We start from the raw sequence: 18,009 nt of genomic DNA, 5'->3' as shown, positions 1-18,009 counted from the left end.
TGATGATGCTCCATTACCCTGAGAGCTACTTGGTTTGTTTGTATTAGAGAGGTCACTCTAAGCTTCTTGGAGCAGCTGAGTAAGCTGGGGGGCCCTTCTTGTGGCCATCTGCTCCCCTCCCAGACTCCTCTGGCAAATCAAGAGGTCTTCCTTGTATTAACCTCTGAAGAGCAGCCACAGGCCCTTGTCAGCACCAGCTTCAGCAGGCAATGGTCTCTACTCTCCATCTGTGCCAGCAACTACTGTTAAAGAACAATGAGGCTTCCCAAACCCAAGCATTCACTAACAGAGATAGCCTTGCATTACCTAGTTTTCCAGTACTCTTTTACTTGGATCTCTATAAGGAGATTAGGTATCTATTTTAGAAGATTGAGTTATTTTTCTTTTGTAATTTTAGAAATATTTTATTTAGAAAAAAAGAGGGGGATAATCTGTCTGGAAAATTCACTTAAAAACCTAACATGCAAAAACAAAAACAAACAAAAAAACCTAACATGTATAAAATATAATCACTTCAAAAATAGTAATTTCATCCCCCCACCCCAACCACTCTGTGGAGTCTAAGATTTAGAGCACAAGTTGTCTTGCGCATTGATGGATAACACATCTATTCAGAACTGCAGATCTGATGCCTGCTTCTCAGCTTCTCAGTTCACACTGAACACAGACTAGCAAAAACAAAAAACAAAAAACAAACAAAAAAATCTCCATACTCCTTAAGTAGTTATCTGCAGAAATAATGTGCATACATAAAAGAAACAATGTGCATACAGTTGCCAAAACGGATGTTATAGCTAATAACTACCACTTGGGTTATTGACTTGAACAAAGAAAAGGGCAACATATAATTGTAAAATGATTTCAGAAGTTACCCTATTCTAATCAGTAGGCAACATCAATGATGGAAAATAAAAACTAAAAAAAACTGCTTTTCAAAAGGAAAAGGATACACATAGCTATTTTTGGTCAACCACAATATTGAGTGATCAAATGCTTATTTTCAAGAATCTTCAAAATAGCATCCAGATTTATTTTAAAACATTAAAAAATTGCCCAGATACCTCTTTCCTAGAGGAAAAAAATTTTCCTGGCTACTTTTCCAAGACTGTGTACACTGAATCAAATCATCAGAATACATTGAAATTATACTTAAATGAGTGTGTGTGTGTGTGTGTGTGTGTCTATGCCAGACACTAACGTTAGTGTCTGGCATACACACACTAATATATGTTAGTGTCTGGCATACCATGTTATTAGTGTTCTGACTATAACTATAGCTAGGTCCCTTATTTCAATATCTAAAGACCCCTCATTTAAGGCTAAATGTAATCAACTTCTTATAGCAATCAAAAGACTTATTTTCAGGCAATCTTAATCCTCATCTTTTCTAAATTCCATGACATTTTATTTCTAACATGGCCTTTTTAATATGGAGATAAATGCACATCCCACATAAAATTCTTTATTTAAAGGTTTCATACACTACTAAGAACACCATTCCTAACATTTATAGCATTTTGGACAAGGCCTCATATTACCCTCTAGCTTTATTCTTTTGTTCCATCTTGCAACTTGACCTGTGTGGGGCAGCAAGAATGTCAAAACAAATTCAATTAGGACAATGCTTTTCATTTTGTTTAGAAACTGGAGCAAAACCATTTTTCTACATTCTAGAGTAACCTGATTCCATACAAACACCAATCAAATAAAAGACATTCTCATTGAGTCTTCACTCAGGGTTCTAAATGCATTCACATCATCCATTGGATCTAAGTTGCAGTTCTTCATAGGAAAAATCTTGTGTCAGCAGCTCTTCTGAATCAAAATTATATTCTTACTGTACAATCCCATTAATTGACCAGCTACTTGAACCTACTGTTCTTATATGGCTTTTAACTCCTTTGCTGCTCTAGCCCCAAAGGCAGGGAATAAATTTGCTAAACAGAATATTTCTCCCCATGTATACTACTTCTTTAGAAAGACTCCCTGAAAACCTATAGAATATCTAAACTATGAATTATGCATTTATGGATTCTCACCCTGTGTGATATAATTTATTTTTCTCTTCTTTAAACTGGCTTAAGGTTGTTTATAAAACAAAACAGCTGTGATCTGAGCTAAAGCTCAATTTATTCTGGCCTGGTCTCAGAATAACATCAGACTAGAACTCAGAAGGTATATATACCAAGGAAACAAAAGCTTTCTTCTGTGAATCATAAAAAGCAGACTTGCTTTTTGAGTATCCTGTAAGAGAAACAAAACAGCTAGATGAAGCTTTCTCCCCTATAATCCAGATCTAGAGCCAAGAGTTCCTCTGTGGTCCTGTAGGGATTCTCAAGACCAGGAATGCTGGTGAAGAACAGGGCTATTTTTGTAGGCAAGGAAGTGCAGAGTCCCAAAGGGGAAACGGAAATACTCTTACCCGAGAGGTAGCAAAAAATAAAAATCTAGAAAGTCCATATAGACCAGAGAAAGAAGTTTCTTTCTCTCAAAGATCTAGGACCACATAGTGGAATCCCAGTCTCTGCACCAAACATTATGCCATATAAAATACTGTTTTCTCATTCAAAACTGGACGGAAAAAGAAAAACAATCAGGCTATTACCTAGGCAAATAGTGCTAAAATTTAATCATTTGAGAGAATGAATGCTGGAAGGGATACACCTCAGATCAGCAGGGTTACCATATTATTGGTAGCAGCCACAGTGAGTTCTTTTTCTTATTTTTTGTACTCTTTATGGAGGAAAAAAAGTGATTTTCAACCTCAGAATGAATACAATATTCAAACTCCAATTCTAAGTGATAAAATAATTGATTCATTCATTCATCATACATAATTTAAGCCCTTACTGTATGCTAGATACTAAGCTGAGTACTAAGGATACTAAGTTGAGAAGGAACAGTGTCTACTGGTAAACATAGCTTAGGGAATAAATGTTATTGACAAAGATTAGCAGAAAATACAGCAGGCACATCTAGTTTTGGCTGAGTGTCTGTGGCTGGTCTGCAGTTCAGGAAATACTTCCAGAAAATAGTGATATTTCAGTTAAATCTTGAAAGGGGAGTGGGAGGTGAACAAAAAATTTACATCATTTGACATGCATATGAGAAATGCTATAGAGTGAGATGGAAAGACACAGGTGAAACAACCAATCTAGACTGAAGAGGAAGCCAGGAAAGGGACTCCAGAAGTAGGGAAAGGGGGCAGAATGTCACATGCAAAATAAAAGCCTGGCAGCAAAAATATAGTACAATATGAGATGCAATATAGTATAGTGATTGTATTAGTTTCCTATTGCTGATGTAACAAATTACCACAAACCTGGTGGTTTAAAACAACATAAATATATTATGTGACAGTTCTGGAAGTTAGAAGTCCAAAATGGGTCTCACTGGGCTGAAATCAAAGGGTTGGCAAGACTGCATTCATCCAAGAGGCTTTAAGGGAAAATCCATTTCCTTGCTTTATCCAGCTTAAAAAAAATTTTTTTTAAATGTTTGTTTATTTTTGAGAGACAAAGAGTGAGCAGGGGAGGGGCAGAGGGAGACACAGATCTAAAGCAGGCTCCAGTCTCTGAGCTGTCAGCACAGAGCCTGACGTGGGTCTCGAACCTGCTAACCGTGAGATTATGACCTGAACCAAGGTTGGACACTTAACTGATTGCGCCACTCAGGTGCCCTGCTTTGTCCAGCTTTTAGAGTTCACCTGTATTCCTTGGCTTGTGGCCCATTCCTCCATCTTCATCATTACTAATGGCTAAATCTCCACTGTATCAATCTGGCACTGAATCACTTTTCTCTCTTTCATTTATAAGGACCCTTGTGGTTGATCAGGACCATCTGGATAATCCAGGATAATCTCCCCATATCAAGGTCAACTGATTAATAAATTTAATTTTCACCGCAACCTTAATTTCTCCTTGCCATTGTTAACAGAACATAGTCACAGGTTCCAGAGATTAGGATGTGGACATCTCTGGAGAGCTATAATTCTGACTAACACAGTGACTGAGAGTGCACATGCTAGAGTCACACTGCCTGGGTTCATGTTTATCATCTTTATTAATAGTTGTGTGACCTTGAGGAAGTTATGTAACTTCTCTCTACCTCAGTCTCATTATCTGTAAAATGGGATAATAATAACAGTAACTACCTCATTTTCTAGTAGTGAGGAATAAATGGGTTAACATATGTGTAGGGAAAGGGAACAAAACTCTCTTCATGAGACTTCGGCCTTTGATTAAATTTTTAACTACGTTTCCTTGAAAACCTGATAAAGGTATAATGTCAACTACGTTCCTAAGCAATGTTATAGTTAAAAATGACATCTGATTAGGGCCACCTTGGTGTCTCAGTCAGTTAAGCAGCCACTTCTTGATCTCAGCTCAGGTCTTCATTTCAGGGTGGGGAGTTCAAACCCTGAGTTGGGCTCTGCCCTGGGTATGAAGCCTACTTTAAAAAAAAAAAAAGACACCTGATTGGTAATGATAGGAAGTGTAAATATGTAGTTTTAAGTCAAAACCCAGGGCTACTATGCCTATGTAATTGCCTTAAGAGATACTGGTTCCTGTGGGATATGAGCCTGCTAAGTCAGGGCAACTCTTAGACCTGTCTAATATGGATCTCATTTCTTTATACATGATTATCACCTAAGAGAATGGGGGCAAAGAATCGCTCCTGAACAGTTGTGTAGACAGCTCTATGAACTTCTATAAAGTTCTCACTGAAGAACAATGCCTGATGCTATCTTGCTAAAGAAGTTTTAGTTCCTGTCCTGTTACTTGGTTATTTTTTTTATTGTGTTAAAATATACATAACATTAAACCATCACAGCCATTTTTAAGTGTGCAGTTCAGGGGTATTAAATACACTTGTACAATTGTGCAGACATCACCACCATCCATCCCCAAAACTCATTTCATATTGTAAAACTGAAATTTTATACCTATTAAACAGTAACTCCCTATTCTTCCCTCCTCTAGCTCCTGGCAACCACCATTCTACTTTCTGTTTCTATGATTTTAACTACTCTACGGACCTCATATAAGTAGAATCATACAGCATTTGTCTTTTTGTCATTGGTTTACTTCATTTAGCATAATGTCCTTAAAGTTCATCCATGTTGTAGCATATTACAGAATTTCCTTCCTTTTAAAGGCTGAATAATATTCCATTGTATATATGCACCACATCTTGCTTATCCATTCATCTATCAGTGGACACTTGGGTTACTTCTGTATCTTAGTTTTGTGAGTAATGCTGCTATGAACACGGATGTACAATCTCTTTGAGACTTTTTCAGTTCATTATGGCATATACCCAGAAGTGGAATTGCTGGGTCCTATGGTAATTTCTATTTTAATTTTTTGAGGAAACCCCATACTGTTTTCCACAGTGGCTGTACCATTTTACATTTCTACAAACAGTGCACGGGCTTCCAATTTCTCCACATCCTTGTCAACACCTGTCGTTTTCTCTCTCTTTTTCTTATGGTAGCCATTCTAATTAGTATGACATGGTATCTCATTATAGTTTTGATATGCATTTCTGTAATTATTAGTGAGGTTGAATATCTTTTTCATGTACTTATTGGCCATTTGCTTATCTTTTTTGGAAGAAATGTCTATTCAAGTCCTTAGCCCATTTTTGAATCAAGGTGTTTGGTCTTTTATAGTTGACATGCAGGAGTCTTTTATATAGTTTTCATATTAATCTCTTACTAGATTTATGATTTGCAAATATTTTCTGTCATTCTATGGGTTAACTTCTTACTCTGTAGATAGTGTCCTTTGATGAGTGAAAATTTTTGCTTTTCATGAAATCCAATTTCTTTTGTTACCTCTGCCTTCAGCATCATACCCAAGAAATCTTTGTCAAATCCAATGTCATTAAGATTTGTCCCATGCTTTCTTCTAATAGATTTATTGTTTTAGGTCTTACATTTAGGTTCTTGAAACTTTTGAGGTAATTTTTATATATGGTGTTAAGTAAGGGTCTGACTTCATTCTTTTACATGGGGATATCCAGTTTTCCCAGCACCAACTGTTGAAAAGACTGTCCTTTCGCCCATTGAATGGTCTTGGTACCTTTGCCCAAAATCATTTAAATAAATAAATAAATAAATAAATAAGCAAATAAATAAGTATATGAGGGCTTATTTCTGGGTTCTCTATTCTACTCCACTGTTCTACATGTCTGTCTTTATACCAACAGTACACAGTTTTGATTACTGTAGTTTTGTAGTAAAATTTAAAATGTCCTATATAGTTTTAAACAGACTGATGTCAAGTGTGGCCTATTATATAGTCCTGTGAGTCTAAATGTTTAACTGAACCTAAGAAGACACCTGCTGGGTAGAGCAAAGTGTGAAGCTCTTAGAAAGGTGCTGTTACACGGTATGTGCTATATTAACTGCTAGCTATTACTGTTACATATAAATTGCAAAAAAAGAAGGGCTGAAATAATCCTAACATTTACTGAAAAAATATTGGTATTAATAGTAGTATCACCACTACCTCCACCACCAGTACTACTATAATGGAGGCCTGTAAACAGCACTTCAAGCAGTCCTGTATGGATGAAGGGTACAGTGTAAAGAAGAGAATGGTAGAGACGTGCCTGAAGAGGCAGGGAGGGTTGAGACAAAGACAAACAGACAAAGAGTTTTAATTCTCTTCTGAAAACAAGGAAGAACCATTAAAAGATTATTTTAAATAAGGCAATATCATGATCAGATCTCTATTGTAGAAACATCATCCTTATAAAAATGAGGAAAATGGATTGAAAGAGAGAGGCTGGAACAGAAGCAGAGAGATTAGTTAGGAAGTTGTTACAGTTATTTATAGGAAATAAATGATGGTGAAAACTAGGATAGTTTCAAATAATTTCAAAGATTACTTTTTGTTGGTAATACCTACCTCCCCACCCCATCTCTAAAATCTTCAAGGCTGCAGATCTACATTTCCAACCACTTCCTGGACATCTCTTATGGAAGTCACTTAAACTCAACATGTTCTAAACTGAATTCATCATTCTTCCCCTAGAAAGTATGCTCCTCCTGATTTCCCAGATCCTATTACGGAAAACATCTTGGTCAAACCAAAAGAAAGCCAGAGTAGTCATACTTATATCAGACAAACTAGATTTTAAACCAAAGACTGTAACAAGAGATGAAGAAGGGCACTATATCATAATTAAGGTGTCTATCCATCAAGAAGTTGTAACAATTGTAAATATTTATGCCCCCAAATAGGAGTTCCCAAATATATAAATCAATTAATAAAAAACATAAAGAAATGCAATGATAATAATATAATAATAGTAGGGGACTTTAACACCACACTTGTAGCAATGAACAGATCATCTAAGCAGAAAACCAACAAGTAAATAATGGTTTTGAATGACACACTGGACCAGATAGACATAACATATATATCCAGAACATTTCATCCTAAAGCAGCAGAGTACACACTCTTTTCAAGTGTACATGGAACATTCTCCAGAATAGATCACATAGTGGGTCACAATCAGCCTTCAATAAGTACAAAAAGATTGAGATCATCCCATGCATATTTTCTTTCTTTTTTTTAATATGACATTTATTGTCAAATTAATTTCCATACGACACCCAGTGCTCATCCCAACAGGTGCCCTCCTCAATGCCCATCACCCACTTTCCCCTTCCCCCCACCCCCCATCAACCCTCAGTTTGTTCTCAGTATTTAAGAGTGTCTTATGGTTTGCCTCCTCCCTTCTCTGTAACTCTTTCCCCCCTTCCCCTCTCCCCTGGTCTTCTGTTGAGTTTCTTAGGATCCACATATGAGTGAAAACATATGGTATCTGTCTTTCTCTGCCTGACTTAGTTCACATAGCATAACACTCTCCAGTTCCATCCATGTTGCTACAAATGGCCAGATTTCATTCTTTCTCATTGCCAAGTAGTATTCCATTGTATGTATAAACCACATCTTCTTTATCCATGTGTCAGTTGATGAACATTTAGGCTCTTTCCATCATTTGGCTATTGTTGAAAGTGCTGCTATAAACATTGGGGTACAAGTGCTCCTATGCATCAGCACTCCTGTATCCCTTGGGTAAATTCCTAGCAGTGCTATTGCTGGGTCATAGGGTAGATCTATTTTTAATTTTTTGAGGAACCTCCACACTGTTTTCCAGAGCAGCTGCACCAGTTTGCATTCCCACCAACAGTGCAAGAGGGTTCCCGTTTCTCCATATCCTCTCCAGCACCTATAGTCTCCTGATTTGTTCATTTTAGCCACTCTAACCGGCGTGAGATGGTATCTCAGTGTAGTTTTGGTTTGTATTTCCCTGATGAGGAGTGACGTTGAGCATCTTTTCATGTGCCTGTTTACCATCTGGATGTCTTCTTCAGAAAAGTGTCTATTCATGTCTTCTGCCCATTTCTTCACTGGATTATTTATTTTTCGGGTGTGGAGTTTGGGGAGTTCTCCATAGATTCTGGATACTAGCCCTTTGTCCGATATGTCATTTGCAAATATCTTTTCCCATTCCGTTGGTTGCCTTTTAGTTTTGGTGATTGTTTCCTTTGCAGTGCAGAAGATTTTTATCTTCATGAGGTCTCAATAGTTCATTTTTGCTTTTAATTCCCTTGCCTTTGAAGATGTGCCAAGTAAGAAATTGCTGCAGCTGAGCTCAGAGAGGTTTTTTCCTGCTTTCTCCTCTAGGGTTTGATGGTTTCCTGTCTCACATTCAGGTCCTTTATCCATTTTGAGTTTATTTTTGTGAATGGTGTAAGAAAGTGGTCTAGTTTCATTCTTCTGCATATTGCCATCCAGTTCTCTGTACCATTTGTTAAAGAGACTGTCTTTTTTCCATTGGATATTCTTTCCTGCTTTGTCAAAGATGAGTTGGCCATACTTTTGTGGGTATAATTCTGGAGTCTCTATTTTATTCCACTGGTCTACGTGTCTGTTTTTGTGCCAATACCATTCTGTCTTGATGATTACAGCTTTGTAGTAGAGGTTAAAGTCTGGGATTGTGATGCCTCCCACTTTGGTTTTCTTCTTCAATATTACTGTGGCTATTCAGGGTCTTTTGTAGTTCTATATAAATTTTAGGATTGCTTGTTCTGGCTTCGAGAAGAATGCTGGTGCAATTTGATTGGGACTGCATTAAATGTGTAGATTGCTTTGAGTAGTATTGACATTTTAACAATATTTATTCTTCCAATCCATGAGCATAGAATGTTTTTCCATTTCTTTGTATCTTCTTCAATTTCCTTCATGGTATTTTATGCTTCTTGGTGCAATTGTGAATGGGATCAGTTTCTTTATTTGTCTTTCTGTTGCTTCATTATTAGTGTATAAGAATGCAACTTATTTCTGTACATTGATTTTGTATCCTGTGACTTTGCTGAACTCATGTATCAGTTCTAGCAGACTTTTGGTGGAGTCTATCAGATTTTCCATGTATAATATCATTTCATCTGCAAAAAGTGAAAGCTTGACTGCATCGTTGCCAATTTTGATGCCTTTGATTTCATTTTGTTGTCTGATTGCTGATGTTAGCACTTCCAACACTATGTTAAACAACAGTGGTGAGAGTGGACATCCCTGTCGTGTTACTGATCTCAGGGAGAAAGCTCTCAGTTTTTCCCCATTGAAGATGATATTAGCTATGGGCTTTTTATAAATGCCTTTTATGATGTTTAAGTATGTTTCTTCTATCCCAACTTTCTCGAGAGTTTTTATTAAGAAAGGATTCTGAATTTTGTCAAATGCTTTTTCTGCATCAATTGACAGGATCATATGGTTCTTATCTTTTTTTATTATTATTAATGTGATGTATCACATTGATTGATTTGCAAATGTTGAACCAGCCCTGCAGCCCAAGAAGAAGTCCCACTTGATCACGGTGTATAATTCTTTTTATATGCTGTTGAATTCGATTTGCAAGTATCTTATTGAGAATTTTTGCATCCATATTCATCAGGGATATTGGCCTGTAGTTCTCTTTTTTTACTGGGTCTTGCTGGGTCTGGTTTGGGAATCAAAGTAATACTGGCTTCAAAGTGAGTCTGGAAGTTTTCCTTCCCTTTCTATTTTTTGGAACAGCTTGAGAAGGATAGGTATTATCTCTGCTTTAAATGTCTGGTAGAATTCCCCTGGGAAGCCATCTGGTCCTGGACTCTTATTTGTTGGGAGATTTTTGATAACTGATTCAATTTTTTTTGCTGGTTATGGGTCTGTTCGAGTTTTCTATTTCTTCCTGTTTGAGTTTGGGAAGTGTGTGGGTGTTTAGGAATTTGTCCATTTCTTCCAGGTTGTCCACTTCATTGGCATATAATTTTTCATAGTATTCCCTGATAGTTGCTTGTATTTCTGAGGGATTGGTCGTAATAATTCCATTTTCATTCATGAATATTTATTTGGTCATCTCCCTTTTCTTTTTGAGAAGCCTGGCTAGAGGTTTATCAATTTTGTTTATTTTTCAAAAAACCATCTCCTGGTTTCATTGATCTGCTCTACTGTTTTTTTTAGATTCTATATTGTTTATTTCTGCTGTGATCTTTATTATTTCTCTTCTTCTGCTGGGTTTGGGGTGTCTTTGCTGTTCTGCTTCTATTTCCTTTAGGTGTGCTGTGAGATTTTGTATTTGGGATTTTTCTTGTTTCTTGAAATAGGCCTGGATTGCAATGTATTTTCCTCTCAGGACTGCCTTTGCTGCATCCCAAAGCATTTTGATTGTTGTGTTTTCATTTTCATTTGTTTCCACATTTTTTAAAATTTCTTCTCTACTTGCCCGGTTGACCCATTCATTCTTTAGTAAGATGTTCTTTCACCTCCTCCATGCTTTTGGAGGTTTTCCAGACTTTTTCCTGTGGTTGATTTCAAGTTTCATAGCATTGTGGTCTGAAAGTGTGTATGGTATGATCTCAATTCTTTTATTTTTTTATTAAAAAAATTTGTTTAACGTTTATTTATTTTTGTGAGAGAGACAGAGCACGAGTGGGGGAGGAGCAGAGAGAGAGGGGGACACAGAATCCTAAACAGGCTCCAGGCTCTGAGCTGTCAGCACAGAGCCCGACATGGGGCTCGAACTCACAAACTGTGAGATCATGACCTGAGCTGAAGCCGGACACTCAACCAACTGAGCCACCCAGGCGCCTCTGACCTCAATTCTTTTATACTTATTAAGGGCTGTTTTGTGACCCAGTATGTGATCTATTTTGGAGAATGTTCCATGTGCACTCGAGAAGAAAGTATATTTTGTTGCTTTGGGAGGTAGAGTTCTAAATATATCTGTTAAGTCCATGTGATCCAATATATCATTCAGGGCCCTTGGTTCTTTATTTATCTTTGTCTAGATGTTCTATCCATTACTCTAAGTGGAGTATTAAATTCTCCTACAATTACCACATTCTTATCAATAAGGTTGCTTATGTTTGTGAGTAATTGTTTTATATATTTGGGGGCTCCTGAATTCGGTGCATAGACATTTATATTTGTTAGCTCTTCCTGATGGATAGACCCTGTAATTATTATATAATTCCCTTCTTAATCTCTTGTTACAGCCTTTAATTTAAAGTCTAGTTTGTCTGATATAAGTATGGCTACTCCAGCTTTCTTTTGACTTCCAGTAGCATGATAGGAAGTTCTCCATCCCCTCATTTTCAACCTGAAGGTGTCCTCAGGTCTAAAATGAGTCTCTTGTAGACAGCAAATAAATGGGTCTTGTTTTTTTATCCATTCTGATACCCTATGTCCTTTGGTTGGAGCATTTAGTCCATTTACATTCAGTGTTATTACTGAAAGATATGGGTTTAGAGGCATTGTGGTATCTGTAGGTTTCATACTTGTAGTAGTGTCTCTGGTACTTTGTCTCACAGGATCCCCCTTAGGATCTCTTGTACAGCTGGTTTAGTGGTGATGAATTCTTTCAGTTTTTGTTTGTTTGGGAAAACCTTTATCTCTTCTTCTGTTCTGAATGACAGACTTGCTGGGTAAAAGATTCTTGGCTGCATATTTTTTCTGTTCATCACATTGAAGATTTCCTGCCATTCCTTTCTGGTCTGCCAAGTTTCAGTAGATAGGTCTGCTACTCCCCTTATGTGTGTACCTTTGTATGTTAAGGCCCGTTTTTCCCTAGCTGCTTTCAGAATTCTCTCTTTATCCTTGTATTTTGCCAGTTTCACTATGATATGTCGTGTAGAAGATTGATTCAAGTTACATCAGAAGGGAGCTCTCTGTGCCTCTTGGATTTAAATGCCTATTTCCTTTCCCAAATATGGGAAGTTCTCAGCTATAATTTGTTTAAGTACACCTTCAGCCCCTTTCTCTCTCTCTTCTTCCTCTGGAATTCCTATGATACAGATATTGTTCCATTTGATTGCATCACTTAGTTCTCTAATTCTCCTCTTGTACTCCTGGATTTTTTTATTTCCCTTTTTCTCAGCTTCCTCTTTTTCCATAATTTTATCTTCTAATTTACCTATTCTCTCCTTTGCCTCTTCAATCCATGCTGTGGCCACCTCCATTTCATTTTGAACCCCATTTATAGCATTTTTAATTCATCATGACTTTTTTCTTAGTCCCTTGATCTCTGTAGCAATAGATTCCCTGCTGTCCTCTATGCTTTTTTCAAGCCCAGCGATTAATTTTATGACTATTCCTCTAAATTCTTGTTCTGTTATATTGCTTAAATCGGTTTTAATCAATTCGTTAGCTGTCACTACTTCCTGGAATTTCTTTTGAGGAGAATTCTTCCGTTTCATCATTTTGGCTAGTTTTCTGTCCCTTATGCATTTTAAAAGCTTGTTGTGTGCTCTGCACCCGTGAGCACTGCTATATTAAAGGAGAGTCATACACTGTCCAGGGCCTGGCCCTTCAGGAGATGTTTTTTTGGAGATTGTTACTTGCTCTCTGTTGTTGTGACTTTGGTTATTTTATTACCCTACTCGTAGTAATATTTTGGACCCTCCACCAGGTGTGCTTTGATTTGTTCCTTGGAGTAGCCCTATTTTTTTTTTCCAGTTTTCCCATTTTCTTCCTAGTAGATTCAGTCTCTTTTCCTCCCAGGCCTGGTGTTCAAAGTCCTTTGGCTTCTATACTTCTTTGTTTAGTATGGATTCCCCCTACTTCTCCACCATGTTGGCCCCTCCTCCCCGCATGCATATTTTCAGACCACAATGCTATGAAACTTGAAGTCAATCACAAGAAAAAATTTGGAAAGACCACAAATACACAGAGGTTAAAGAACATCCTACTAAAGAATGAATATGTTAACCAGAAAATAAAGAAGAAATTAAAATACATGGAAGCAAATAAAAATGAAAACATGACAGTCCAAAATCTTTGGGATGCAGCAAAGGCGGCCCTAAAAGGGAAGTATATTGCAACATAGGCCTACTTCAAGAAGCAAGAAAAGTCTCAAATACACAACTTAATCTTACATCTAAAGGAGCTAGAAAAGGAGCAGCAAATAAAGCCTGAAGGCAGCAGGTGGGAAATAATACAGATTAGAGAAAAAAATAAATGATATAGAAACAACAACAAAAAAGTAGAGCAAATCAACAAAACTAAGAGCTTGTTCTTTAAAAGAATTAATAAAATTGATAACGCCCTAGCCAGACTTACCAAAAAGAAAAGATAAAGGACCCAAATAAATAAAATCATTAATTAAAGAGGAGAGATCACAAACCAATGCCACAGAAATACAAACAAATACAAGAGAATATTATGAAAAATTATATGCCAACAAATGGGGAAATCTGGAAGAAATCGATAAATTCCTAGAAACATACAAACTACCAAAACTGAAACAGGAAGAAATACAAAATTTGAACAGATCCATAAACAGCAAAGAAATTGAATCGGTAATCAAAAATCTCGCAACAAACAAAAGTCCAGGGCCGGATGATTCCCAGGGGAAATCTACCAAACATTTATTTATTTAAATTTTTTTAAAAAATATTTGTCTATTTTTGAGAGAGAAACAGAGAGCATGAATGGGGTAGGGGCAGAGACAGAGGGAGACACAGAATCCGAAGTAGGCTCCAGGCTCTGAGCTGTCAGCATAGAGCCTGACGCAAGTGCCCTGATTCTACCAGACATTTAAGAAGAGTTAATACCTAGTCTTCTCAAACTGTTCATAAAAATGCAAATGGAAGGAAACTTCCAAACTCATTCTATGAGGCCAGCATTACCTTGATTCCAAAACCAGACAAAGACCCTGCTAGAAAGGAGAATTACAGGCCAATATCCCTGATGAACAGGGATGCAAAAACTCTCAACAAGATACTAGCAAATTGAATCCAACAGTACATTAGAAGAATTACTCACCATGATCAGTGGGATTTATTCCTGGGCTGCAGGGCTGGTTCAATATTTGCAAATCAATCAACATGTTATATGACATTAGTAAAAGAAAGGATAAGAACCATATAATCCTCTCAATTGATGCAGAAAGAGCATTTGACAAAACACAGCATCCATTCTTGATAAAAACCCTCAACAAAGTGGGTATATATGGAATATACTTCAACATTATAAAGGCTATATATGAAAGACCCACAGCTAATATCATCCTCAACAGGGAAAAATTGAAGAGTTTTTCCTCTATGGTCAGGAACAAGACAGGAATATCAACTCTCAGCATTGTTACTTAACATAGTATGGAAGTCTTAGCCTCAGCAATCAGATAACAAAGAGAAATAAAAGGCATCCAAATTGGCAAGGAAGAAGTCAAACTTTCACTGTTTGCAGACAAATGAAATTCTCTATAGAAAACCTGAAAGACTCCACCAAAAAATTGCTAGAACTAATACATGAATTCAGCAAAGTCACAGAATATAAAATCAATGTACAGAAATCTGTTGTATTTCTATATGCCAATAATAAAGCAACAGAAAAAGAAATCAAGGAATCAATCTCATTTACAATTGCACCAAAACCGGTAAGTTACCTAGGAATAAACCTAACCAAAGAGGTAAAAGATCTGTATTCTGAAAACTCTAGAGCACTTATGGAAAAAACTGAAGAGGATACAAAGAAATGAAAAGACATTCCATGCTCATGGATTGGAAGAACAAACACTGTTAAAATGTCTATACAACCCTAAGCAATGTATACATTTAATGCAATCCCTATCAAAATACCACCAGCATTTTTCACAGAGCTAGAACAAACAATCCTAAAATTTGTATGAAATCACAAAATACCCTAAATAGCCAAAGCAATTCTGAAAAAGAAAAGCAAAGTGGGAGGCATCACAATTTCGGACTTCAAACTATACTACAAAGCTGTAGTCATCAAGACAGTGTGGTACTAGCATAAAAATAAACACATAGATCAACGGAACAGCACAGAAAACCTAGAAATGGACCCACAACTATATGATCAACTAATCTTCGACACAGTAGAAAGAATATCCAGTGGAAAAAGTCTCTTCAACAAATGGTGTTGGGAAAACGGGCCAGCAACATGCAGAAGAATGAAACTGGACCACTTTCTTATGCTATACACAAAAATAAATTCAAAACTGATGAAAGTTTTAAGTTTATTTATTTTGAGAGAGAGAGCGCATGCACAAGCAGGGTAAGGGCAGAAAGAAGGAGAGACAAAATCCCAAGCAGGCTCCACTCCACCAGCACAGAGACCAACATGGGGCTCAAACTCACAAACTGTGAGATCATGGCCTGAGCTGAGATCAAGAGTTGGATGCTCAACCGACTGAGTCACCCAGGCACCCCAAAAGTTTTTTTTCCTGTTCTCTCTCTTCTTGCTGCTCGTTGTGCCAGCTATGCACTTCCCTGTGCCCCTCCTCGCCATGTCTCGCAAAATTGAAGAAATCAAGGACTTTCTATTCATGTCCAGGCAAAAGGATGCAAATCCATCAAGATCAAGAAAAATAAGGATAATGTGAAGTTTAAAGTTCAATGAAGCAGACACTGTTGTAACTTGGTCATTACAAAGAGAAGGCAGAGAAACTGAAACAGTCCCTACCCCCAGGTTTGGCAGGGAAGGAGCTGAAATGAACGTGGCACATCGATTTGAACTGTATTAAAAATTTTAAAATAAAAAAAATGGATGAAAGATCTAAAGGTGAGACAAGAAACCTTCAAAATCCTAGAGAAGAACACAGGCAGCAACCTCTTTGACTTCAGCCAGTGCAACTTACTAGACACATTGCCAGAGGCAAGGGAAACAAAAGCAAACATGAACTATTGGGACTTCAACAAGATAAAAAGCTTCTGCACAGTGAAGCAAACAATCAACAAAACTAAAAGGCAGCCTATGGATGGCAGAAGATACTTGCAAATGACATAGCTAATAAAGGGTTAGCATCCAAAATCTATAAACAACTTATCAAGCTCAAATAATCCAGTTAAGAAACGGGCAGAAGACATACACGGACACTATTCTAAGGAAGACATCCAGATGGCTAACAGGCATGTGAAAAGATGCTCAACATCATTCATCATCAGGGAAATACAAACCAAAACCATGATGAGATACCACCTCACACCTGTCAGAATGGCTAAAACTAACAACACAGGAAACAACAGATGTTGGCGAGGATGTGGAGAAAGAGGAGCCCTCTTGCATTATTGGTAGGAATGCAAACTGGTGTAGCCACTCTGGAAAACAGTATGGAGGTTCCTCAAAAAGCAAAATATAGAACTACCCTATGATCCAGCAATTGCACTACTCGGTATTTACCTAAAGGATACAAAAATGCAGATTTGGGGGGGGGGAAACACCCCTGTGTTTATAGCATCAGTATCAACAATAGCCAAACTATGGGAAGAGCCCAAATGTCCATCAATGATGAATGCATAAAGAGGAGGTGGTATACATATACAATGGAATATTACTCAACCATCAAAAAGAATGAAGTCTTGCTGTTTGTAATGACGTGGATGGAACTAGAGTGTATCATGCTAAGTCAGTCAGTCAGAGAAAGACAGATACCATATGATTTCACTCATAGGTGGGATTTAAGAAACAAAACAGATGAACATAGGGGAAATGGGAAAAAGAGAGAGAGAGGGAAGCAAACCATAAGAGACTCCTAACAGAAAACAAACTGAGGGTTGATGGAGGGAGGTGGGTGGGGGATAGGCTAAATGGGTCATGGGTATTATGGAGGCACTTGTGATGAACACTGGGTATTCTATGCAAGTGATGAATCACTAAATTCTACACTTGACACCAATATTAAACTATATGTTAACTAACTAGAATTTAATTAAAAATTTGAAACAACAGGAAAAAAAAAGGAAAATATCCTGGCCATTCGATGTTGAACGCTGGTCTTATATTCTTTGCCTCCCATATACAAAATTTATAAGCTTTCCAAAAATGGTTCTATAATCCATCTATTCATTCACTTAGCTAATAAGCAAGCAAACAATCAAGTAACATTTTTTGAACAATGTGCTAATATCAAGCAGTGAAGATATATAAATGAGGCACAGTCTTTGCCTGTTTTATAATCTAAAGAGAGAGAGAGGCATGAAGACAAATAGTTATGATACATGGTGGGCAAAACAAAACAAACAAAAAAAAAAGCAAAAAAAACCACAAAAAACCACAAAACCCTCCTATGATAGAATCGAGTAAAAATTACAGAAAAATAGCAAAGAGAATGGCAAAAATACCATTTGCATGCTATGTCGTTTTTCATTCTCACCACTATTCTTTAGTTCAGACTCTCATTTCTGCTTATCTAGATTACTATCTCCAATGGTCTATAAGCTAGCCACTCAGGCAGCTACTTAGAAGTAGCTGTCAGTATAATGAAGAGTACAGTCCACTTTAAATCAAAATTTGTAAGTCTGCGTCCTGCCACTCACTAGTTGGGTTATCTTAGGCAAGTCCTAATCAGAAAGATAGTCTTTCCATCCCACCATCCTTATCTTTAATTATTAATCTGTCTACTTCTAGTCTATTTACTGGGTTACAATGAAGTTTAAATAGAGTGAAAGTGTAACATGAAGTACATCTGGTTAAAAATAAGCTGCAATAG

General features: G+C 37.1%; 1 protein-coding gene and 1 pseudogene across 1 annotated transcript in view; one reads left to right on the top strand and one right to left on the bottom strand.

Moving 5' to 3' along the window:
* Positions 1-18,009, bottom strand: part of ZSWIM5 (zinc finger SWIM-type containing 5) — a 265,035-nt gene that overhangs the window by 106,168 nt on the left and 140,858 nt on the right. The gene's annotated exons all lie outside the window — the stretch shown is intronic.
* LOC124516106 (60S ribosomal protein L38-like) lies at positions 15,808-16,015 on the top strand (annotated as a pseudogene).

Source organism: Lynx rufus, unplaced genomic scaffold (genome assembly GCF_022079265.1).
Source record: "Lynx rufus isolate CCGP_SWC_20201006 ecotype Redwood Valley unplaced genomic scaffold, mLynRuf1.p SCAF_2, whole genome shotgun sequence".
Taxonomy (NCBI): domain Eukaryota; kingdom Metazoa; phylum Chordata; class Mammalia; order Carnivora; family Felidae; genus Lynx; species Lynx rufus.
The sequence above is the reverse complement of the archived record's forward strand: the minus strand, read 5'-3'. Positions and strand labels throughout refer to the sequence as shown.